This window comes from Halichoeres trimaculatus, unplaced genomic scaffold (genome assembly GCF_033239565.1).
Source record: "Halichoeres trimaculatus isolate MK-OKI-2021-1 unplaced genomic scaffold, fHalTri1.1 fHalTri1_scaffold_8, whole genome shotgun sequence".
In the NCBI taxonomy this organism is placed as follows: domain Eukaryota; kingdom Metazoa; phylum Chordata; class Actinopteri; order Labriformes; family Labridae; genus Halichoeres; species Halichoeres trimaculatus.
Window position 1 is genome coordinate 23105822 of NW_027437186.1, and position 26324 is coordinate 23132145.

A 26324-nucleotide genomic window follows, 5' to 3' on the forward strand; every position below is an offset into this window, starting at 1 on the left:
AAATGAAAAAAAAAAAAAAAAACCCTCAAGAATCGACAGAAGAAATTTAATTTATAGTTCTAAACATAGTTATGTTGCTGTGCTGCTTTCCCTCTCTCCCACATCATTTCTGTCTCCTACTGAGTCCATGACAATTACATGCAAATGGATTATTGTGCCACCATTTAGTGACTTTTAGTGATTTCTGGGACAGCCAGTAGTGATTTCCTTACTGAGGATTTGGCATGTTAAAACAGCGATGTTTCACTCCGCTTCAATGATGTTTTAAATCTGTTGATGGTGGATTATTAGGGATTATGGTAATCTAGTGTGTTAAAAACAACAACCATTTACACTGAACTGGACCGAAAAACTTGACCACAAAACTGTGATAAGAACTGAACCGTGGATTTTGTGAACCGTTCCATCCCTAATGCACATGACGGAGAGAGTGAGTGTGCTGGCATTCCACACTGGCACATGGAAGGGCAGGGAGTCCTGAGGAAACACACTAAATTTTGCTAAAGGCATTCAAATAATAAGTAGTTTAAATGAGAGTGGTCCTGAATGATCAAAATGTTAGTTAAAAGAATGTAAATAAAAAAGATCTTATCGCTATTTGACATCAGGGTGAACTGCATTGACTTACTTAAAAATAACATACACTCCAAAAAATTATATTTACAGAAGTGTTCTCACTCACTCACTGCATGGGTGAAGGAATTGCGTTTTTAAGCCAAAAAGACAAACCTGAAGAGTCTTGGTCCAGTCACTTGTTGTGTCCTTTGAGATAAAGACACCTTTCCTTACTGTTATCTCAGATTCCACACCAACATTCTCACTTTCGTTGATTAGTTGTTTTATCAGACCAGACTTGCCTTTCATTGTCAGCTCTCTGTTCCATTAGGATTCTGCTCTCATGCCTTTATCATCCTCACCGGCTCTTACACACAAACACACTTACTCCACTTTGTCTCTTATCTATATCCTTTGTATGGCGTAAATAAGCTTCAGAGTTGGCAGACAGACGGTTGTTCACTTACCTTGACCTGTGGCTGCTCATCTGAAATGCAACTGTTTTGGATCCAATTGTGATTCCCTTAACTGTGTCTCCTCCTCTATTGCCCCTTTGACTTCTATGTCTATGTAAGAGGATAGTGTGAGGATTCATATCACAGAGTGGGCTCGGGATAAGGTTTTATTTATTTTCTGCTCTCAAACAATGAGGGGGAAATACACAGATTGTCACTCAAGCCCTGTGGGTGGAGAGCGGGTAGAGGGGGCAAACCCAGTTTCTGAATTTAGTTACTTTAATTGTCTCCACAAATTGGACTTAATTTGTCAGCTGAAATTGGGTTATGATGATTGGCACAGGAGGGGATGAGGATTTTAACTGTTCTATGCCACACTAATTGGTTCCTCACCTCGCCCAATTTAGAGGGAGCAACTGGCACGTCACAACCCTTCGTCTTGCTAATAAGGAACATTTCACCCTGCCTGGGTGTATCATTTTGTTTATTTAAGGCGCACTCACCTACACACATAAAGGTTTACGCACACACACACACCAACAACTGCTAGAGAGTTGTTCAATTTAGCAGCATTATAATTTAATGGTTTTGAAACTTGGCTCGGTTTTGTTTACTGTAGAGGGGAGTCCAATTTATTCTCGTGCCCGTGTTTGTTTACAAGAGGGAGATGAATGTTTGAATTGAATCAGAGAGTTAAATGTTGTTGAACTTAACAACCCCCCAACCTGCTAAATGTCTTCCTTTACAAAGGGGTGCGGGAATAGTGTGGCTAACAAGGGTGGACTGAATTTAAAACAAAACACATGGAAAGGATGGCGACGGGTTCAATCAGTTCAATAGCAGTTTGCAGTTGCACTCCAGTAACTTCACAAAAGTTCAAAAAGAGGGAAAAGCAGAGCTGTCGATTTGTTGCTACCTTACAGAAAGTTAGAGAGACAGAGAGTATTAAACTTGCAGTGACTGAGCTGGGTATATCTCACAGAAAGTTTTGTCTGCAAGGTCCAAAAGTTTGCATCCCAGGTGCAATTGCACTGCATGCAAAAGGGAGCTGAAGACAGGGTATTGAGGCATTTTCAGAGGCTTCTTGCATGCATCTTGGATTCATCAACCCAAAAACCCACTGGTGAGTGAAGAAATCTGTTCCCCCTAAAGATGTGGACCTTTTTGGCCAGCTTAATACACCTGCTGACCCAGGCACCTCAAGCTAGGGTTGGTCATTTTGACTTGAGTGATGAACATTGAATTCAAACTTCCCACAGAACCACCTTTTCTGTTTACTTTGCATGTACTTCTTAAAGTTTATTTACATCAGAAAAATAAATGTGTGCATCACTGCCAAAGTATGTGGGTGTTTGAATCTATTCCTGTCTTGTCTTCCGTCTGTCTTTCAGTCCTTGCCTCTAAGTTTTGGCTCTCTCCCACCCAGATGCTATTTGCACCTGTGCTTCATGTTGCGTCCATCCTCACACTGGTGGCAGTGTCTTAGAAGTCCTTGATAGAGAGCCAAAAACATGGAGGTGTTACCATAAACACATCAGGATCCCAGCAGTGTGGCTAAATGGTACTAATTCACACATTCACAAAATGTACCTTTCTACTTCCCTTTACCGTGGATATATTTTTGAGTCTGGGGTTTTGGTCATCGTAGGATTTTCTTTCTGTATTAATACAAAAGGGATATAAACAAAGATAGAAATTGACACAAAACATTAACAGCCTTTTGAGCACATTCACAAAAGCCAGACAGCATTCATTCACTCTCTATTTTTTTTTGATTAATCCATTCAGTTAAGGGCAAATCAACAGGACAGATTTCATGTTGCTCACTTCCATTTCCACTCATCTTTCTCCCAGTCAAGGTCCTCCATTTGCATGCCAACATATTTACTTGCGTAATCATTTTATGTTTGATGAGGCAGCTCAGATGATGGGATTGCATCCTTGCAAAAGTGTTTCACTGAGAGGTGGGTTTCATTTTTGCATAAAATATAAATCCAAATGAGAAATGAGCAGAAGGTATATCTCATCCTAAGAAACAGTGGTTAACATTAGTGCAAACATTCAATGATTTTAATACATCTTAAACATTTTACAGTGGATGCATTGTCAAGAAGGAGATAAAAGTGGCAGTTTACATCCAGAAATTTTGAGATTAACACTTTTATTTAACAGTAAGAAGTGAGTATTCTGCAAATTAGGTTAAATGAGGTGTGTTTTTGCTCTTTTTAGCTTTTGAATGTCTTATGAAGAGCCACTTTCTGTATTTGAAAGTATGATCTTGGCACAGAAGTTGAAGTCTGCTCAGGTTTTATTGGGACATGGAAAAGGAAAGCCTGATGCCTGTCAGTGTCTGAACTTGGATGTGTTTAAATTCACCACATGAGCCAAGCTTTTTTGCAGATGATGTGGTTGTGTTAGCTTCGTAGGCCTGGGAACTCGAAGGCATTCAGGCAGCTTGTGGGTCAGGATGTGGGTCAGATTAACACATGTGTTTTCTACTGGACTGTTGTGTTGAAAAGAGAGCTGTGCCTGTAGGCCGAGCTTTTTATCAACTGGTTGAGCTACATTCCAATCCTCACCTATGGTCATGAACTTTGGGTAATAACCAGAAAAATACGACCGCAGATAAATGTGTAGATGCAGAGAAGTAGAGTCACAACTCTACTTCTCTGTTGAGGTGGTTGAGGCATCTGATAAGGACAAATCAAGAGCACCTCCCTTTGGAGGTTTTCCGGTCATATCCAACCGGGAGGAAACCTCGGGGTTGACCCAGATCTCACCGGGGGAGGGATAATATGTCCCGTGTGGCATTACAAGCGCCTTTGAAATCCTCCAGGATAAACTGGAAGGCGTTGCTTGGTGGGTGGATGTCTTGGGCATCTTTGCTAAACCTACTGCCACTGAAACAGGACTGTGGATAAGCAAAAGAAAATGGATAGAAGTTGTGTTTGTTTCTTTCCCCAAATAACATGAAATACTGTTGAATTCTATGTAGCTATTTGTGACTCCCAGAGGACTAGTTGTGGTTTTGGGCATCCCTTGACTTGACAACCCCATTATGAGGCTGACATTTGTCGTTTTGGGTAAAATCATTTAACTGTTGAATAGATAGAAGTGTCACTCATTACACTTTCATACCCTCTGTATAATTGTGGTAACTTGTTTGATACCCGTTCTTAGCCTTTACCATCAGCTTTAAAGGTCCCATATTGTGCAAAAATCACTTTGAGTCTTTTGGTGAAATTTGTGGGTCTTTGGCTTTCCTCCCAGCCCACAAAATGTGATATTTAATGACAAAACCTGTACTCAGTAGAGCTTGTGAATGTAAAATCATGACCTAAAACAAGCTGTTTGGAATTTCCGGGGTTTGCCGACGTCAGCAAGTCCCTTTTTTGACCAATCAGGAGAAAGTCTGACCTGAGTGTGGCTGTTTTTGGCTGTAAACAGCCACATAGTTCCATGCACAAGCTTCCCATCTCGGAAGAAGACAAGACCAAGTGGCTAGAGTTCATTTATGAAGGAAATGTGCCAGCTACACTCAGTAAAACTGTGCATGTGTGTGCTAGTCACTTCACGGCCGACTTTGGACAGTACAACAGAGGTCTGGTGAATAGACTGGTCCTAAATCCAGGCGCCAACAAACCTTAAACCCTGGAAATGTGAGTACTTTAAATGCTGTGTGCTGTGGAGCAGATGTAAGAACTTTTCCTCAGTGTCCCCTCTGTCTCTGTGTTAGCTTCAGGATGCTAACTTTAGCTGCGGTTAGCCTGTTGTTTTAGACTGTAATGTTACAGTAAACGAGCTTCGCTGTCTTCTAAACATCGTGCACTTGGAGCTCATGGCACCGCTCTCAGTGACGCGGAAGAGTGGGGCTGTATCAGCGGGGGCTCATTTGCATATGAAGGTCAGGCCCACTAAATCAGATCGTTCTGAACAGAGGGGCTATGAGAGCCTGGAAAAAATGCTGCTGTGCTTGGTTTATTGGCTTTTGGGACCAAAACATGTTACTACCATTTCATGAAGACATCAATGATCCATATTAAACTGCAGAAAAGGAGCAGAATATGGGACCTTCAATGTAAATTTATCTGCTGTTTGCTTTGGTTTATGACTTAACATCTGAAAATCATAGGAATTTCCCATGTTATATTCATATTGATGTTAAAGCATAAATGCTGTATTGATAGAAAAGTGCCATATCCATGCTGTGTTGTAGATTGTGGTTTACAGTCTCTACAGTGCATCCTCACAAGCTAATACGACTCGATGGGCTGTTAAGAAAGATTTGTCCTCCAGTCCATCAAAACGGTATGATCCAGCTTTATCCTGTAAGCCTGGCTCGGATAGCCCTGATTAGTCCTGCATGAGGAGCTCATATCAGTCTAACAACCAAGACCAGATGTGGTCTTTCTTTCTTTCTTTAGAGGGCTGGAGAGGAGGAGGAGGGAACTCATCTGCACTTACCCTGAAATTGAAAAAGATAAACAGAGTAAATTTGAATGCTTTAAGGTAAACATGCTGAGAAACCTGTGCTGTAAATGAGCAGGTAGCACAGATGCACACACTTTTTTAAGTTCCTCTTTGGGGCTTTTATGCCTTTAGTTGGATAGTAGAGGGGACAGTGGATAGAGCAGGAAACAGGACAAGAGTGGGGAGAGGCCACAAGCTGGATTCGAACCCAGGCCATCTGCGCTCCAACGCACTTTTATCATTATTTTGTAGCAGACTTTTTTTGACAGTACTTATCTTGATTAATTCTCTTATCCCTTAGATCTCTTTGGGACTTTTTCACATCTGGACATCTGGATGTTAAATTCACAACAGTGAACATAGCCAAGAATCTGTTTGGCTAACAGAAAGGATGAGCACCATTATTCTGGCCTTTGAGGTTCAACAATTATCCAGTACATATAAGGATTCAAAACTCTGTTATTACACATCCTTCCACTTCTTGTTATTCCATCACTTGTTTTCTCACTCTAACACTCTCATTCCTTATCACAGACACACACACATGCCCCATGAGTTCATGCGCTTCAAACTGTACCCAGTAAATCCCCTATTTGGTGCCTTTCCTTTATGATTATTGGGAGATCAGTGTTAGACTATCCAGGTGCATAGCTGGGGAATCATTAGCGAAGGATTGAAGCCGGAGCCCAGGGATGAGAAACAAAGCAGCATATGGAGAGAAAGTGGTTGGTCCATGGCATTCTGGTGGAAAAAAAGCGATTTATACCCTTTGGTGTTGTGTTGTTGGATGTGAGGAAAGCCCTGTTTATGTGGCTGGAGGAGGAATTAGTCAAACTGGGTCTGTCAAAGCTCTGAGCCATGCTGGTAAGTTATTTCAAGCATGGAAAAGCTTTAGTCTATCCCCTGTGTGTTGGGGAGACAATGAGCGCCAGTGACTGTGTTGTATTGCTGAATTCTGCAGTGGAACATATCAGAATATTAATGCTTGACTTTGTGTGTTGCCTGTGCACATGCTGAGGAGCTTTCTGAGGAGAAAGCGAGAGGTCAAAAGATAATTAGATCCTGTTTCTTTATCTAAAGGGATGTTCCATACCAGTGATAGCGATAATTAATTAGCTTATGCCTTCAGTGTAATTAAAACCCTCGATAATCTGACTTTTGTTCTGACTGAATGGCTGCTGACTAGCGACAGATGGGACACATGGAGAAACAGGGTGAAACAGGAAAGTCAGGGTGACTGATTGTGTTTGTCAACGTGCAGTTACGTTTCTTATGGATGGACTGGGAAGCAGGGGTTGCTACGCGGTTTTTCTCAGAGTTCATTTTGATTTCATCTGATTATGTTAAATAGAATATGTGAGGTATTACCAAGGACACTATGTAATGTGCATCACAATGAACTTCACCTTGAGTTTGACAATGAACACATGTTGAGACAAAATAGAATTAAAATGTGTCATTACCTCTGCACTGGGGTATGTTTTTATCAGGTTATGCACTGCACTGGTATATAAAGGCTGATTGCATTTTACAACGATTTCATGAAGTGCCATCATAAGTCTTCTAAATGTGTTCTTAACTAAAGTTGTCATTGTACAACTGGGGAATGTCTTTATTTTCAGTTTATTCTTGTTGTCTTTTATAGTCAGTGCTTTGTGTTATCCAAATAATTCATGGAAAACAATATAGAGGGTATGCATTTACGTCACTTTCCCCTCTGGGAAGCGCCCACTTCAGTCGGACTGAGTGGCAAAACAAACCCAACTTAGCATTAGAGGCAGTAAACACAGCGAGATCAGGAAAAATGTGGAATATGACATGAAATTAAGGATAGTTGGACTAGACATTGATTTGTTAAAGCTACCAAAGAACCAGGGGTCCGTGAACATCCACATGAGGCCAGAAATCACATCCTGACATTTATTTATACCTGATTTCAACGCCAGGAAAACAACACAAAGCCTGAAGTGACGAAAGCCTCTATATGATTCAATTAACAGTATACCTGGATTGACCCAAGTGAATATACATATAATCTATTCGTACTTTTGGTATTTGACGCAGACTGTATAATTAATAGACGTATAGTCTCCCCAACAGTGTTTAAGTATATTTAATATCAAATACTTTATACATAACAGCTACAGCTGCTTGAGCTGGAGTTAACGCTCATTTGGAAAAACTGGGTTAGCCTCAGTTTAAGCTAGTTTACAAATCTTGTTGAGCACAGGGTTCATAATCACACAAAGACAAAAATGTTTCATTGATGAAAAATATGTTGAATGAAAATGCTGACATTTGGAGATTTCGTAATTTAAGGAATGATTAAAAACAAAAATACATCATGACTTAACATTAACTGACACAAAATGAGAACCGCAAATCCAGCTTTAGTTCCCTGGATTGTTTCTGAAAATTGCAGCAATCCATCTGTTTCTCCTCTCTTTGTCTTTCAGTATCCTGTCAAAGATAGCTCTGATTACTTTTCAAGCATGTTTGTTCAATCAATCGTACAACAGCTCTTCCCCCTTTTTGATTTTATTTAAGAGTTCAGACGGTATTTAAACCAACACTGCCACTCATCTCCTTCTTTCTGCCTCTTATTGGACGTAACCCCAGTGACTTCAGCTTGCTGTGACGTTACGTACACCTTCTATATCAGGGGTCACTTACCTTTTTTTGACCATGGGCTACCTCACGGGAAATAAGTGGCACGAAGAGCTACTTGTCTGATAAAAACTATCCAAATGTAAATGCACAGATCTCTTTTTAATAAAATAAATCATAGTAGAAACAGATATACTATATGAAGAAACTGCACACAGGTCAGTGGTAATTGTTTCACAATGATTTACACTTTAATGGTGGTAGGAAGGACCTCCATTGTGACCAGTGCTGTATTTTGGATTATGCCTCGTGGGCACTTTAATTGGTTCTTGTGGGCACCCAGGTTCCCATGGGCGACATGTTGGTGACCCCTGCTCTATATGGTACATTTTTTTGTAAATGAAAACAGCACCTGTTATAGATTGGTCCCATCAGTCATCACTCCCCTCCCACCAGCGCCAAGGGATTTTTTTCTGATTCTTACATGCATTTTACGATCATTCATCCCCAACTTTTTGCAAACATGTTATGAGCATGCTGTCATGAAAACATTCTGGTAAAGTCAGCTTGCATAGCATTTAGATGATTACAATGGGTGCATATAAAGGATTTTTGAGAGTTGGGCCACAGACATGAAATAAATTTATGCATCGGGTAATAAGCATGTGAATTTCTGCAGTAAAATTGGCATGCCTTGTTTCAGAAACCAGCCCCAAGTGGACACTCAGGGTGTGGTCACTCTGGCCATCCATTCAGTGCTGATCTTGGGTACCATTGCCCCCCCACGTGGCACACCTCTACAAATGGGGCCAAAGCAGAGAAGTGAATCGTGCTTGATTACGGTACCCTGCTGTCACACTGGCCAAACAAACAGGACTTTATAGTTGAAGCGTGCTTGGACATGTTACGTTTGCAGCCTGTAAAACCTCCACTTCTGCTGTGGCTTGCAGCTTGAGTTGTTCCCATTTTTCTGTCATTTTCCTCAGATTTTTTTCTCCAGAAGAGCTGCTTGTATTGACTTGTTTTTGAGTATTACCTTAATTAACCCACTTCTTCTGAATCAGAGCTGAGTGTAAGGATGATTGACTCCAGCCATTAGTCAGTGTGTGTCATCTCTTCAAGCTGAAGGACGTATTTCCTGTGGGTGTACTTAACTTACTTTGATTGTGATTACTTTTTGTCGCAACATGGCACCAGTTTGAACCGCAGGCTGTTGACCCCTGAGCGATTTGCTGACTGATTGCTCACCCTGGGGTTTCCCAAATAGATGAAATATTGAGCTCTAAATTCAAGCCAGACTCATTTTTTTTTGCTGCACTTGAAATCCTTTGTTGTGTTCTCAGTGATTTCTGCTTGTCTGTGTATGAAGTTTGAAAGCATGCATAGTGTTGTAATGAGAAGTATGCAGCCAGACATTTTACTGAGAAATCTTGGCTTTGACGTGCTTTTGTAGTGAAGGGCTGAAGGGCCTGCTGACAGGCCAGTAAGGCAAACAAGATGAGCAGGGAGACAGAAAGAAGAGTCAGGGACTGCTTGTGTTTTCTACTAACAACTTGCTAAAGGACAGGGATGACAGTGGAGATGACAAGCTAGGCTGTGATCAAGGTCAGAGCTAAAGTGTCTGTGAAATGCTGAATTTTTTCAGCATAATGAGAGGATTGGGGTTTATATTCATGTGAAACAGGGTGAAACCTGTGAGAGAAGAGGCTCTGGAGTGACTGCATGTGCTTCAGGTAAGACAAATTGAATGAAAGTAGGTGCTGGGGAAAAAAGGGATGATACTCTGTAATTCAACTCCTTATTGGTATTCAGATCCTAATAGCTCAATGCATATGTCAAGGAGGGGCACAGACGCAGTCACATGAACACAGAAACTACACACAAACATGGAGTAATCTCCCTGAGGGTGTTGGTTTCTAATTATTTTTCAGGAAAAAATGCATGCAGTCTAAATTGAAAAGCCCTGCAGTATCTCAACTCGTCAATAGCACTAAGTTTGAATCACAAGGTCTTTGTTTAGCTTTCTGTAAACACTGCTCATGTAGAAATTAAAGGTAGGGTTACAAGAAAAAATAAATACTTGTGAAAAGAGGTGATTTATTACCCAGTAAGGGTTTCTTTTTTTAAAACTCTGTAACATTTTCTCTGAGCTGTAATTATTGGCTAAATTAGTCGTGTTGTGAAATCAGAGCTGCAGGATCAGTCAAACTCCTCTGAGTTTCACCCTGAAAACCCTGCATGTGGTTCTTCTAAAACATTTCCCGGATTGAAGCAGTAATAAGCAATGCTTTCATGCTGTCACCTATTTCTTTTAACCTGTAATTATCAAATCTAAGGCAAATTATTCAAATGAAATAGAGACTATCTAGTGTATTTCCAAGTCCTGGGTTTTCATCAATGGGAACTAGCAGAGTTGTTTCTTTTCCTTGTAAACTGCCACATCTAATGCTTTTAAGCTGGTAAATACACAGCATTCACAGAAAAGTATAAAATGATTTATTCACACTTCCCTCTAAAGCAAATGAAATACTTTAATGGTAATATACCTTTTATGAGAAAAACTTAGCCATAAAGACTGGATGTGGTTCTTCTTAATTCACTGTGTCTCTATTAGGGATGCACTGATATGAAGATCTTGGCCAATACCGATTTCCGATATTAATATTGCTGTTATGGCAGATAAACAGTATTTACCAATTTCAATATTGGTAAAAAAAACAAACAAGCAAAAAAATAATCTGAGATGATGTGTCGAGGTAGTTCACAGAGAAGAAAGACGTTCAATCGTGAGAAAAGACGACCATCGAGAGGATCAATGGATGGAGCGCCCGTGGTGAACAAGATCAAAAACGTATGTTTTGTCTGTTTTTTGGATCAAAAACAGGGAGAGAGACATAAAAGAAGAGGGTCCACTCTTCTTCAGTAGTTTTAGTGTTTACATAGTCATAAAAAACAATATTATTTGGGAAGGAAGCACAGGAAGCACAGGAACTCCTCGGTCTTGTAACTCCAGCTATCTCGCAGTCTGACTCTGCTCCAGACTGAATATGCAGCTGGTGTGAGTTGATGAATGATGAGGAAGTACGCAGTCAACATGCAATAGAAAGGAGTCAGACTGTGGATGCATGTGGTGTATCCCAGGTGTCAGCTCCTTTCAGTGAGAGATTTCAAAAGAGAAGTGAGAAAGAGACATGGAAGACAAGTAGGGGTATTGGCTGAATTAATATCTTTTACTCCATGGCATCACTTCAAGGCAACGCTGTAAATTAATCATGTAAACTGAAGATAGACTGTGTAAAACATGGACATAGTCTCTGCGACGTCACTTGTCTGTTCCTGAAACCGTCAAATGAAGCAAATCTGTGGGCACAGCCACATTGGTTATGACACCGGCTTTGAGTTTCCTTTCCAACAGCTAAAGGGTGCCCATCAGTCACGTGAGCTAGCTTTTCCTCTGGTTGGACAATCAAACGATCCTAATAGCTTCCAAACTGCTTCTTTAGAAAAAAATTCACCCACTGTACAGAGTGTGCTGATAGAGAAATCAGTTTCAGACCAAAGAAGTTTTTTGAACCAGGCTGTAAATTGGCTTTTTAATGCCATAAAAGTCAGTTTTTTTGGCTGGGTGTGTAACCTCCAGTCTTTCTGGAACCAGCCTTAAGCAGATTAAAAAAACAAAAAAACATGTTTGATGTTGTGGTTTTAGGCTTTACCACTCCATTGTATGAGTTTAATCTTCCTAATAATGTTCTAATGTTCTAATATTTTAACAGATTCACATCTACTTTGTGTGACGCCATGATAATGTATGTATGTTGTAATGTTTCATTATACATCGCGCCTGCCAGCATTTTAAACTTCTATCCTCTGAGACCGTGGTTTGGTGGTTGTGTCGGTTTTCTATCTCTTGGAAAGTCTGTGGGGGCAAAACTTTCTCCTCAGTCTTCAGGCTTAAGTGTGCTCGGGCAAGACACTAAACCTCAAATTGCTCCTAGTTTCTGTGAATGTGATTAGTAATCACTGATGGACACTGATGAATTATCCTCCACCATCACTGTTTGTATGTGGCTTGAATCCGCAAGCTTTCGTGGTGGCTTTTGGGCTCATTGATGATGCAACTTCCAGCAACTCTCACCCCGCAGTGCATCTCGTGTTTTTTTTTTGTTTGTTTTACCAAATTTGACTTTACTTTAGATGAAATTCTGACAGAAGAAGCCTCAACTCTCTGATTTTTTTTTTCAGCCTAAAGCACACATTTGCTCAGCTTGTGAGCAGGAAAAAAAAAAAAATAACCACGCTGCCTTTACATTTATTTTGTGAGTGTTATTGTATGTTTGTTGACCCTCTTGGGATGGAGAGATGGATTTGAGAGGCCATTATGAAGTAAATCTGTCCCTGTAGACCAGCTGGCTACAGTGACTTGTTTATCAGTGTGTTCATGCACTTCTCGAGGAATCAGACAGTGTGAAATTGCAAGAAGGTGAATGTTGAGACTCAGCTTGGAGTGTGTGTTTATCCACGCCTACATTGCAGGTGTGCTGGACTAGAACCACTGACTGGGTTTCCGTTAACATTTGATTGAGTATGATTTGAAATGAAATATCCTGACACCAAACTTAAGCTGTTGTATGTTTCACTTAGAGATGCCTGGCACTTTATATTATTACATTTTTTTAATCAGATTCCCAGAAAATGCTTACTCACACTTGTTGTATGGCGTATAAAACGCTACTTTACATCATCCCAGTGTCCCAGATGTCATTTGGAACCTTCATTTCAGTGCGCTCTCTTTCTCCCCGGGTGTTTTCCACATAAGAATAAAATAAATTGGCTTTTAGCTCGACATTTGCTCCCATCTAGCCTTAATTTATCTGTCTCTTCCTTCTACAGAGACGCTTTTAATACCATTGATTTGTATCCATGAGTCCAAAATAGAGATGGAAACGTACCCAATGTGAACTACTCAGCATTAACTCACAAGATCAGCAGTGTCTTAGCAATCCAACTCCACTGCCAATAACAGACACAGTATTATGTACGCCTTCATATATATACACCAGTATCTGCATGGAAAGAACTGGTTCCATACCTACAGGATGCAAACAAGCTGCTGATGGGAAAGTACTCACAGACACAGTGTCAAATAGCCTTAAGGGCATTAGCTTGATTAGACGACTGGAGGAAGTCAGCATCATATCCTATAGTCGTGTCTCTAACTGCTCTGTATTTTCATAGAAATATTGCCTGTGCACTGGAAACAGGAAATGTGGTTCCAGGGTCTGCAGAGAGTCTGAGCAGGAAGCTGCGTGGCTCCATACCATGAGTCCCTGCAGAAAGTCCTAATGCAATTTCTCCAAGGACTACCTCTCACTTCTTACTGGTATTTACAAAGAATTAGTACTACATTTGCTTTGGCTCCCTAACTTACACCCAGACAAGTGTCAAAACACACACAGTTTCCACTTGCTGTGCATTTTTTTCCCACATAGGCTGACATAAACAAGTAAAATTAAAGCTTCTGTTTTATTTATGTGTGTAGTCCCTTGACTCAGGCTTCATCTCTGTGTGCATGCTCCTGCCTCTCTTTTTTTTCCTGCACTTTTTCCTCCCCCTTTTTAAACCTGAATTTTTCATGAGCTCCTTTGCCTCATCACTTGTTAAAAACAGCTAAAAAAAAGGAGAATCGTTCAGGATGACTTTGCCTGCTTGTTCGTGTGCTGCAAAAAGATAATTTGCTTGCAGAGGGAAAGGGAGTGATATTACATTTTCAAATTGCTGGAGAGTTTTAAGGAAGCAGACCGCAATTAGAAAAAGAAGGGGAGACATTGCTTGTGCAAAATGAGATAACTCAATGTTGTGAGCCAAATGAAACAGCTTGAAGCTTTGGTTGATGGCACTGTCACATTATTAAAACTGGAAAAAAAGCACAGACATCGCCTGTGGAGGGACGGAGGCGGTATAAAGAGGACTCTGACATGTTTGATCCGTCTGACTTCCACAGAGCTCCTCTCTCGGGTTTACCCAAGAGTAAGAGAGATGAGCTCTGATGATTACGTACATCAACTTTTCTTTGAATGAATCTGGACGACTCTTTTTTTTGTTTGTTTGTTTCGCCGGGTGTGCCACCTGCCGGTGCGTCACGGCTGCGCTGACCAATCCCGACGCAGTGATTTTTCGTGCGCCCTCAGAGATCCCGCGGCGCTCTCCTCACATTGCTGTCCAACCTACGGCTCGGTGACAGCAGAAGGTGCCGATCTTCTTTGACTGAATTCTCCCTAAGCGCTACTGGTCAGAATGGATTGAAAGTACAGCTGTGCCAAAAACTGAACCTGTGACAAGTTTGTCAGGATCGCTGCTTTCTCTTCTTCGTGTGGGGCTTTACGCCGGCGAACTTATGACTCTTATGCGGTAGGTGGAATTTACTTAAAATGTAAAACGATGGAAATGTTTAATTGCATTAAAGAGTCAGTTACGGGTTTCAGCTGCTTTCTTTGGGACGTTTTCCACCGCTTGTCGCTGCACTGAGAAGTTGCGCACACCTCAGATAATTATTGATCATGCGTGGTGGTTTTTGAAGCTGATATATCACTCCTGGCATATTCTTACACGCTCGTATTAAATGTGCGTTTGTCTAACTTTGGCAAAGAAGTGCGGCTGCTGTCCTTTCGTTGTCTGGCTCAGCATCCCTGCTGCCCAGCCCTCTGCGCTCTGATGCCTCTCATCCAAAAAGGCGTACGTGGCTCTACAAACAATTTTACTCATGTGAAGTTAATTTGTTCTCATATCTTGGATCCAAAAGACTGAAAGGTTATCAACAGACAGAAAAGAGTTGTCACCAAAAGAGGAAGTCTTAGATGCGTATTCCTCTTCATGTGGCACGCTTGGCTTCATGTAATTTTGGAGATCTGATATTCGGGAACACGGGAGGAAATTAATTGTGTCCTTACATGGAAAGTGAAAGGCTTTCTTGAATGAGGTGTTTATTTATAAAGCCCATAGATGGCAAAGTGAAGGAATGTTCCCTCGCAGTGACCTGGACTACTTTGACATCGTGCTGGATAATGAGTAAGAGCAGGGGGAATGGCATCTGTGCCATGGTGCAAATATTTTCCTTTAAGTCCATGGCTGCACTTATTCATCCCAGAAGCCACAGTGTGAGTTTGACAATACAGCAGCTGCATATGAATCACAAACTATTCCACTGTGGCTGCAAACCTCTGTAGTCTAACATTTTAATATGTTGCATATATCAACAGCACCAGCATGTTTTTATATCAATATATCAACACAGGCATTGTTAGGGAACAGTGCAGACGAGTTGTGTGTCCCTCTGAATGCACAGTCTGTTACTAGTCTGTCAAAGGAATGTGTTTGGATGGTTGTGACTTTCCATTGCCTGCTGTGGGGAGAGGCGCAGTGGAGGACATTGAGAAAAAGATACACATGAAGGAGAGGATGACAGAGAGGTGAACAGCAGCAGAGCTTTCATGGCATGATTTATTGTTTGAACCCCCGTCAATATCCGTTGACTAATATTTATTTCAGACTTTCTCCTCTTGATAGATTGTTTTGCTGTGCACATTGCCACTACCGTATTGATCATCATTATGACTTTCCCAAATAGGCTGTGGGTGGAGGATAGTGCATTGATATTGCTGGCCCTGGTGACAGAGGCAGAGCTGGCTCCAAAGGAGGATGAGAATGTCTCTGCTTTTTACCCTCTGCTGTACCTGTGGTTGTGCGTGGGTGCTGGCGTGCTCACAGAGGCTTCTGTTACCGAGGCTTCTGCTTCATTAGTCCCCAGCTCGTGACTATCTATTAATGTTGAAAAAAACAGAGTGCATGACATTATATGTGGGGTATCATTTTGCTTTATTGTTCTCTAACATGAATTCAGTATGTTTCTGTGAAATCCAGTCGACTCTTACCAAAATGCTTTGACATTTTGTGGGAAATAGCTTCTCACTTTCTGACTGAGGGTTGGATGACAAGATCAATACCACTCAGATTTCTGCATAGTAAATATGAAGCTACAGCCAGCTGGAGGTCTGAGCTCAACACAAAGACAGAAAACTTTCAAAGCTTTCTTTTTTGAACTCCAACAGTTTGTTTTGTCTGGATTCAGTATAGAAATCTGTTACACCGCCTTCAAAATATCCAAATTTGTGGGAATGTGCTCATTCCTACTTCTAATTCTTCCCTTTCCTTTTCCTTGACATGTGGCGTGCCACCAGGGTTAATTGATTCTGAAAAAAAGATACGCTCATTTAGTTTCGCTTAGTAACAATGACTAGAAACAGCTACTCCGGCTCTGTCTAAAAGTTGAAGAAAAATACCATCCACACCTCTGAATGTTGTGACATGTTTGTCTGATCCATACAAAATACAGTGTGTAGGTTCAGTAATGTAAACCTCAGAGTGCTCACGAGAGTACAGGAAGTCACTTCTCCCCGCCAAGAGTCCCCGTAAAACTGCACATAAATCCACATCTTTACTTTTTATAGAAATAAACAAAGAAAAAGACAAAATTTGGTGTCTGGAGCCCTTGACTATTGTTCAATTGTTGTTTACCCTCTCTCTCTCTCTCTCTCTCTCTCTCTCTCTCTCTCTCTCTATCTATCTATCTATCTATCTATCTATCTATCTATCTATCTATCTATCTATCTCTCTCTCTCTCTCTCTCTCTCTCTCTCTCTATATATATATATATATATATATATATATATATATATATATATATATATATATATAAAGAAAGTGTGGTTTAACATAAAGCTCACAAAGGGTGACAAGTCCTCTGACAGTCACTGCTTCCAGGCCAGAGTCCCCCCAAAAACCACAACTTGAAGGAAAAGAAAAAACACATTCAAAGTTGTTTTATGCTGAAATTTTTACCTTTTCCGGATATCATTGCTAGCTTTTAAGCTTTGCCCTCTTAATGCAAAGCTAAACAGCTATAGATGCATAAGAGCAGATATGGCGCGTTCCTATAAAACAATCATGAAAACCTGCTCATATCCGCCTCTCTTTGGCAAACACACTGTTCATTTCTAAAGGAAATGTGACAGATGGCAAAGGCTGACGCTGACACTGGTTTGTTTTTATTTATTTTTTTTAACAAAAGGCCAAATGAATTAAAAACCAATAAAAAAAAAAAAGCACAAGTGCTGAGTAGACATCTAAGATGGAGTGGATTATAGTACCTGTCTGGTGATGACAAAAGCATCAAACATGCAGTATAACCCTGAGGCTGCAGCCTACACCGACTGGCACCACCAGGCTACTTTAGAGGCAGCAACAGGAGACAGCGATAGCTATTTTACGGGAGTCAGCTGGCCAAACAGACAGGCTAACTCCCCCATTGGGTTTCATTAGAGCCTGTCTTGATGTTAAAGCCTGTTTAATCCACTTTCACAGTCACGCAGACCACAACAGAGGGAATCAGAGCGTCTATCTTAAGGGAGTGCATGAGCCAAAACTTTCCATCCAAGTTTAATTATCAAAACAATAACACAAATCCCCTGTAGTTGTCCTTCTCAAAGTTTAAGTTCAAGAGTTTCACTGTGAAAACTTTGCGTCTAATCTCCTGCATTGATGTGAAAGTCCTCTCAACATCAGATCAAAAGCAGTCTATCAGTGTCTTCTCAATTAGCTTGTCCATAAAACGATGTGTTTGTTCCGGCCCGCTGTCCTCTGTTGTTTCTCCAGTGAGTGGACATGTCGCCTTCGGGTGCTGATACAGTAAAGGCTTATGTCGTGAGTGCCTCTTTGTCTTTGTCTTTGTCTCCAAGCTCTGGGAAGCTGCTGGTATTTTGCATTGTTCTTAGCACCTGCTTAACTTCACAGTGACAGTGCTGGAACACACTGATACACTTCATTAGCATAAGCAGCTCGGACATTTAAGCAGGACCCATCTTACATGTCCACTAATTCAAACACAAGAGAAGTTCGTTTATGGTTATACTGGTGATAAAGCAAATATGGGGATATTGACACTGGATTTTTTGCTATTGTGAATATGGTGCCCTGCGGATGCAATCCAACTTTTTACAGCTTAGAAAATGTGTGTTAATCCCACACACTCTGACCTTCACAGGTTGTCATAAGCGTCGCTGCCGCTGCCACTTATTGGAAGCAATAAGGTGCTCACTTCTGGGCTGTTAATCACACTACTCTCTGTTTACCTTAGGATATTGTGTATGCTCAGTATATGGCAATGCTAACACACAAATCAAGATAATGTGAGTGTGTTATAGTTCAAAGGTCAGGCATTGAGGAAGAGAAGGAGGGTTATTTATGGAGGCAGAGTTAAGGTCACAGATGCTGTGGACCAGGGTCGGTGGGTCTTTTAGGTATTAAAGAAAAAGCCATCCAAACACCATTTGCATTTGTCCAGCAAGCCTTGGCAAACACCTCCGCTCCAGTAATCTTCATCTTTTTACTTCTTCTACTTCACAAACTGACCTTCCACTTTAGGGAATTCAGATTCATGTCTAATATGTGGCTGCTCTCTGGTGTCTGTTCTAAGCAAATAAATCGATAACAACTTGCTCTCCATCATGTTCACCGTAAGTCCAGAGGGATCAAGATAAAAAGAGAGCTGAACTGTGCACAGATAGAGAAAGAGGAGGGTGTATAACATCTAAGAATGATAGAAAACTGCTGAAATGTGTGTGGTGGAAGTTAAAAAAAAATGCACCAGCTCCAAAGCAGGTGTTGTAGAGTTCTTGTTGAAGAAGCACGCACAGAAAGGCAGGATTTATGATAATGATGGATGTTTGACACAGCCTGGACCAGCCTCTAACTCTTAGTGTGTGTGTATGTACTTCCCTTGTTCCGATTAATGTTCCCATCATGTTTGCCTCGTTTATTATTCTGAGTTAATACACTTTCACACAGTATTGATTTTATTAAAGATCCTGTGTTATTTCACTCCAACATGCATCATTATGTATCCTCCGTTTCCTTGCTGCAGCACGCTGATCTTAACATTTCAGTAAAATGTGAGCTAAATATCTGTCCCTCTGATTAAAACCCGGTGGTTGGCCACAAGCTTTAATTTTTTTTCTGTGTTCACTTTTTCAAGACTTAATAAGATAGCAATTAACCTTTGCTGACACTTTCGTATTGGCTTCAGTTTCATAACACCCTGTGGCTAATAGTCTTGAAAATAGCAAGTACAAGATCATGTTTAGAGCACAATGTGTTGACGCCTGCAAATATGGGTGATCTGCTGGTGTGGATGAGGGAAAACTGAAAGAACAAAGAGGAGAACATTACTTGAACATTTCCCTGAAGGATGAAAGTGAAATGAGACTTTTTTAAGAGTGTTAAAAAATCAAGGTTGAACCACAGTGACGTTTTTCTTTGTTTGTTTTGTCCTTTAGAAAACAACACTGTCTCAGTATTTGAGGGTAAAGTTTTGTTTTAACGTTACTGATTCATGTGCACACTTGTCTGACATCTCTAAATGGTCTTCTATTAACTAAAAGATAAGCTGTCTTGAGTAAAAGCTCTTTCTGAGCAAAATGGGTTCACAATGCACTGAAATGTTTTCATTCATCAGGCTTACTGTCTGCCAAGGACATGGAAACAATTCCTCAGCATTATAGCAACACTAGACTGAAATTTGAAGGTTGAGACTGCAATGCAAGGACGGCATCTGTCATCAGGGTATTAGATTGTATACGTCAAACAACAGGAGTCCAAAGAATAGCACATATAATGACAGGATTTATATGTGCTCCATGATTAAATGAGTGCTAATATACAGGGTATAATTAGTGATTTCTTACATGTGATCTGAGCTCAATATAAAAATTCGACTCCTCAGGAACATACATTCTGATTTCATACTGGCACTAATATTCCTGATGCTTTTTGAGCACTAAGTGCAACATGATGAGGGATTTGTCACAATTACTTTTATGTCACCACATCTGCCTCCTAATTTCAAACTAAATCTAAAACCTTTAAATCCTAATCACACCTAACTGACTGGAGTTATTTTCTGTTTAATAATCTGCTGGTATATTGTCACTTTACAAGAGTAGAACAGTTCCCCTGCAGCTTTTTGTTTGTTTGTTTCCAGTTGTTTGGTACTGCCTGTATCCCTCTTGCTGTCGTAAGGCAGCTTATCAAACACATCATGTGAGTCAAATTGTGTGTCGAGCTCTCGCCTCTTGCACATATTATCACTAAATCGCATTTTGGCAGCTTTGTGATGTTCCATCTCCAAATCCTTGATTGAAACCGAGGAGCAGAGTTTCAGACATGAATGATTATATCTGCTCCTCAGCGTCCTTTTTGTTTCACACAAATTTTGTTTTTCTATGTTCATCTACAAGACAGGAGGGCAAGTTAAACCATGAACAAGTGAGGGTGGTAGTGAAACATTTGTTTTATTTTTAGGGATCATTCTGTGCAGAAATGTTCAGCCATGTGTTTGGACTTCTGATACAAGGAGTTAGATAAATGACACTTGGAGAACTACATGTGTTAATATGACGATAGGGTCTGATCTCAGGCCAATACATGAAATTTGATTCCATATCCATGTATGTTATCGTGCACATGCACGCTAAAGTAAAAGAAGTGGGATGCTTTTTTTTTCTCTGTGTAATTAGAGCTGCATATATTGGTATTTAAACGACTAAGGAGCATTTTTGTTGGTATTGTCACACAGGTATTTCCAGTGGCTTGCATTAGCAAACGTGATACACAGGCAGGAGATCTAAATAAAGAAAATCAATCTGAAGAAAAAAAAACCCAGATCCTGACAATAATTGAAAAAAGAAAAAAAGAAAAACAAACTCCTGTCTCTTCAAGCATTCACAGCTGAGTCAATTATTTTTTTCTGTATTGTGCAACAATACAAGACAATGACATAGACAGTGACACAGATAGACGAAAGGGTAGTGAAGTGGTGATGGCAGTGATGGTTGTGGCAATAATGTAAACATAATACTAAAGATTACTTAACAAAAAAAAGACAAGATAATAACAAAGATAACAATAACAGGTATTACAGAATTTTTCTACTGCATTAGGTAACCATAATATTGATAGTTACATTGATAATTGGGATATTATTGTTAATAGCAGTACCAATATTGGAATATACTTCATAACTGCATAATCAGTCACAAAGACTCTGTTGCCTGTGACACAATGGACATCTCAAGGTGGCAGCCCTTGGAATCTTACTTCATGCTTGCTTCACTTAGTCGATGACTTATATCAGCCAAATGTAAGTTTTAAGTGGTGGCAGTAGCATCACAAAGTGATTAAAGTCGTCATTTTTGACTGGAAATATAATACCATGCTCGTTATTGTATCTTTCAAAGTTTAGAGGGAAATAATGATGACTCTTTATGAAATAAGCCCTCATCAAAAATTACAAAATACAAGACCTACACCAGAGAGACAGAAAAGGCTTGCTATGGTGTCTACAATGTCTCTCTGTTCAGATAGAGAACACTGTTTAGTATTCAAAGTAACATAACATCTGTAGAATGCAGACTTTAGGGGAAATAGAGTTTTTGATTGGCTGCTGTGCCAACCTGTTAGAGCTAATATCTGTTGTGTCTCTGCCAACTGTGTTCTTGATGGGATTTGGGCAGAGCCACTGCATAAAACAGCAGAGCTTCTATTCAATTACTACACTGAGCCTGCTGTGTTTCTAAATCCTGCACCTGTGTTTGACTTAATCTTAAGCACTTATTGACCTTTCAGCAATGATGTTGTTAATGTGTTTTTATTTTTTATTTTTTTGCCCTTGTTGGTACAAAATTTTGAGGTGTGTTCTAGCCTTTTAGACATACTTCAGCCTTCGGCCATTTTTATATATCTAAATGTGAAAATGCAGACACGATATATTCATGTGTGCACAAGTGGGTGTACACTTGTCCTGCTGCTGTGGCCTCAGTCAGTTTTTTGCTGAAACTACAATTTGATAAGGATAACTTTGTTTATTAAGCCCTTCAGTGAAACATCTGTTCCAGTGAATTGCTCTTTTTCAGACTTAAGCACAGGCTTCAGTCGTGCCTGGGGTCTAAGTGTCATCACTGTTACGGAGATGAGCTGCTCTACAATAAAATGATTTAAATTTTTCATCCTAGTTATCTTTGTATAAATCTTGAATGCTTTCATTCTCTTTGGTTGCTGTTGATACCAGTAGCATCTGAAAATGTAGTTTTTATAAGACATTGACTATGCTGAAAACCCTCGTATATAAGGCCATCTAACTAAAGTTAGTTTATTCAACCCACGCTCTATGAAGTCTTTCTGTCTCAGTCTCATTCCCTGCCTGAATTCACTTGATTTGTTAAATTTGGCCTGACATATTCGAAATCCCTGAAACAAATGAAAAGTGCTGAAATTTTGATTTCTTTGTTTCAAATCCTGTTTCCAATGTTCCTCCTCAGTGTGATTGGCATTTTGACAAGAGACAGGGAGTCGTAGAACCAGGCGAGGGCAAGATGTAGAGCAAGCCTGCTGGCTAAACTCAGCAGAGAAAAATTAATCAATGCCAACAAGACCCACAGCCCTCAGGCCATTGAATCAAATCCTCAACTGACATTTACATGAGTCTGCAGGAACAAAAGGGGGCAAAACTTAAACTCTAATTTTCTCTCTTGTCAGTGTGTGTGAAGAAGTGTTTGGTTCAATACTTTATTGTCACAGTTTTACTTCACACAGGGGTTTTGTTATCGGACAGGTTGAAAGCTGGGACAGAATTAGACAAGAAGGACACAGATGTACAATGTTCCTGAGGGGATTCGAGGTGTTTCACAATAGTAACAAGCAGACAAGGCCTGGATACAAGACAGAGAAAGTGAAGCCCTCCGTCCATCTTTGCCTTTGGGCTCAACCCTCATGTATTTCTACTTTTAAAATACAGAGCAGCATATTTTCTTGCCTTACAAAGACATGCTAATCAAAATGCTTTTAAAAAACAACAGTAGGAAAAAAATGTATGAATTTAGGATCACATGAATTGTCAGTGTGACAGTTACAACAAAAATGCATCTTTGTCATTAAATACTTGAAAAAACTAATTGTAAAGCACAAAATATCACACACTAAAAATATACCTGAGACTTTTTACTGACAGCAGGAACCAGGGACATTTTGATTTACTCTGCAATTCAAGAACAAGATGAATGTTAGTCCCAGGGTAATAGATCTACCCCAGAGTGTCCCTGCTTGGTGTGAAGTTGACCGCTTTCCCAAGATCTATGAACTTTTGGAGGCAGGGCATGCAGTACATCAGAAGTTTATGATTGGTAGAGCACCCACAGTGTTTTTATTTTAGCTACCCACAGTAACATCGCACACAGCTGTAATTCACTTGAATTTAACCGTTTAACATCTGAACCTCAGGATGCCTGGCTTGACTTTTTTAATCTATTTATTTATTGATTTTAATTTTTGCTTATTTTGTTTATTAAAAGGCTAAAAATTATCTTCGAGTAAGCGCTTAGGCCCATTTTTTTAAATTTTTGTCTCTTTTGATTTCTTGGACTTATTGACAATTTACTCCATGTTATATGACAGTAAAACAGAATAAAATGATGAAAAACACAAAAATGAAATTTAGTTTTAAAGGCTCAGTGAAGGAAAAAAAAAACTGCAATTGAACATAGATAACACATTTTACAGGATAAACTTAAAATTTTGACTATATAAAACACATGCACAATAACATTTGGGAGTCTTTGCCTCTTGAAACAACTCTCTAACAGCATCCCCACTCCTAGCATACAAGCCACTTGAGGATGGCTGCTCCTCATCACAAGACAAACTGAAAGTAGTGGATAAAGATATTGAGCTGGTTGCGCACACTGTGCAGTACAAATAAAGCATGACACATAGAAAGGTTAGCACACAATACAAGCTTCAAATCATGCACACACAGTACATACACACCACTTAGTGCTCTATTCTAAAATAGCACAAAAAACAAGTGCGATATTTCTTGGTGTGTGACGCACATACTGTACAAACACAGCTCTGTTCTAAAAAGGCTACTTCATATCATCAACATTAAATTTTGCACATATCATACAACTGAGGCTTTGCTCACTGTTCTATAAAAGTCACCACACAATACAAGCACCAATCTACACATACAGTTTCATTTAAGAAGTAGAACTGGATAGAGGGAGCTTCATTCATCTCAAAATTCAACCCATCTAATGTTACTTCTTTTCACATGAAGTTTCTCCTTTAGCTACCTCTTTGGTCTCAAAATCATGTGGAAACCTCAGTGAAGGTTAAATAACCCAGGAGGATCTTCTTTTTTGGCATTTTTTGGACAAACTCGGCCCTGTTGGTGCATTCTTTTCATCTATTAGCTTTCTGAAATGCCTGAGTAAGATTTGCATAAAAACTACAGATTTGCTGAAAGAGCAATGTCTCAACTTTTGCAATCTCTTGGAATTTTTCAAACTATTTAGGAATAATGGTCATTCAATGTGCGCTTGTGCAAATGTGTTGGCGCCGACAGTTAGGAGATAAAGGGTTAATGTTTGTCTTCTATGAGCCTGATAGTGAAATGGATCCCTCAGCTCTGGGTGCTACAGTTTAAAGAGTAACCCTGTAAACGTAAGACTTTTGAATGAATGTGTCAGTGGTTGTTGAACGGCTGTTGAATCACAGAAAGATGCATCCTAGTTTAGGTTTTTACTAGTTTAGTGTTAAATTGGAAGGATGAAGAACGCCAGTCAGTAAGGCTATGTGGACTTGAGTGTAGGGCACAACATTGTTCCCTAGCATAAATATGGACCAGGGTACCCTGGAGTAACCCACATGATGATGACGTGATAGATTGTTTATAACAGTTAATATTGAAAGGTAAACTGTCTTATGGCACTTTTTGAAAAAAGTAGTCCCAAACAGCAGGTGAACAAAAATCCTTTTTTTTAATGAGTTCTTCAAGTGCTTCTTAGGTGGTTGCATAAAATCTAAGGAATGGCTCTTTGATGAGTTAAGTGAAGCACTCAGTTACTTTCCTCCTCCGTGTATAATTTACTGTAATTTCAGCCACCCGGTGCACTGTGCATCTGTGTCTCACATCTGTAAAAATACATATTAAGCAGCATATTTCAAGCTGAGTGGGATTCCAGACCCCAAAAGTTGAGTTAAGAAAATGAGAATTAAAGCTTTAAAACTACCTTGTGGCACACCTAAGAGAAGTAATTCAAAAGAACATTTCTGATGAAGTCTGTTGAGATCACTCTCCTGATCATGATCCGGGAATGCCTGCTATCCCTTGATGGTATTTTCACTCCTCCATGTTTGGATGGAGCGGTGTAAACCTTTAAAACCTCCCAGAGGATTACTTCCACTTAGCAAAGTGATAATAATCTGGAGCTCATTGCAGGAATGTGTGTAGCTTGGCATGACATCAAAGCTTTGCAGGAGGGGTGCAATGACATGAATCATTGGAGTAGGTGTCGGGATTGGTCATCTGCTTTTTGTTCCCCTGTATCAGCTGAGTAAACCCCTAAAGAAATCAAGAAAAACACAGCATATGCCTCATCAAACAGAGCAGTAGGAGAAAAGTTCTAAAGGCATTTTTGGACACCTTTGTTTTCAAATTAGTGTTGCACAACAGATTCTGAGGTTTTAAAGAAACAGGAAAATATAGAAGAGGAGCAGACACTGTTTTCTTAAAGGATAAAAAGCAGGCCAGAAGCAAGAGAGGATGGATGGAATCGTCTGGCATGTCTCCATACAAAAGTTTTGGCAGCGTCATGTTGAAAAGAAAAAACTGTTTATTGGCTATGAACCCTATGTGTTTCAATGAAATGTAATCATAACCCAGGCTGGGCATATTTATTGCATATACAGGCAACTCAGTGGAGTTCAGTGAGATTGTTATTTATCAATATTTAGTCAGCTTAGTGTAAACATGAAAATGCAGTGGCAAAATCAGATCAATTTGTAAAAAGTATAGCTTCCTGGCAGAACTTTATTTGAATGCTGTCAAATCAATCTGTAGACTCTTGTTTTGAGCAGTGGCAGAGCTGGTTGAAACACAAAGCAAGACACCAACTTAGTTTGTTAAGTTTATAACTACAAAGGAACTTAACTTTCACTGTGAAGGGTGATAGGGCACAGCTAATACCTTTTTAACTATCCTCTGTTCTGTACCTACTTTTATCAAGTGTGTGTTGTTCTTCTATGAAAGATTTGTCACTAAATCATATAAATCCATTACTGGCCCATGGC

At 39.9% G+C, this 26324-nt stretch overlaps 1 protein-coding gene across 1 annotated transcript in view; it reads left to right on the forward strand.

Annotated features, from left to right (window-relative positions):
- The first annotated feature begins 14091 nt into the window (after positions 1-14091).
- The window catches only part of chrm3a (cholinergic receptor, muscarinic 3a), a 99906-nt gene continuing 87673 nt past the window's right edge, over positions 14092-26324 (forward strand). The window contains exon 1 of the mRNA XM_074675784.1: positions 14092-14495. The gene's annotated coding sequence lies outside the window, so the exon portion shown is untranslated. The remainder of the gene's footprint in view (positions 14496-26324) is intronic.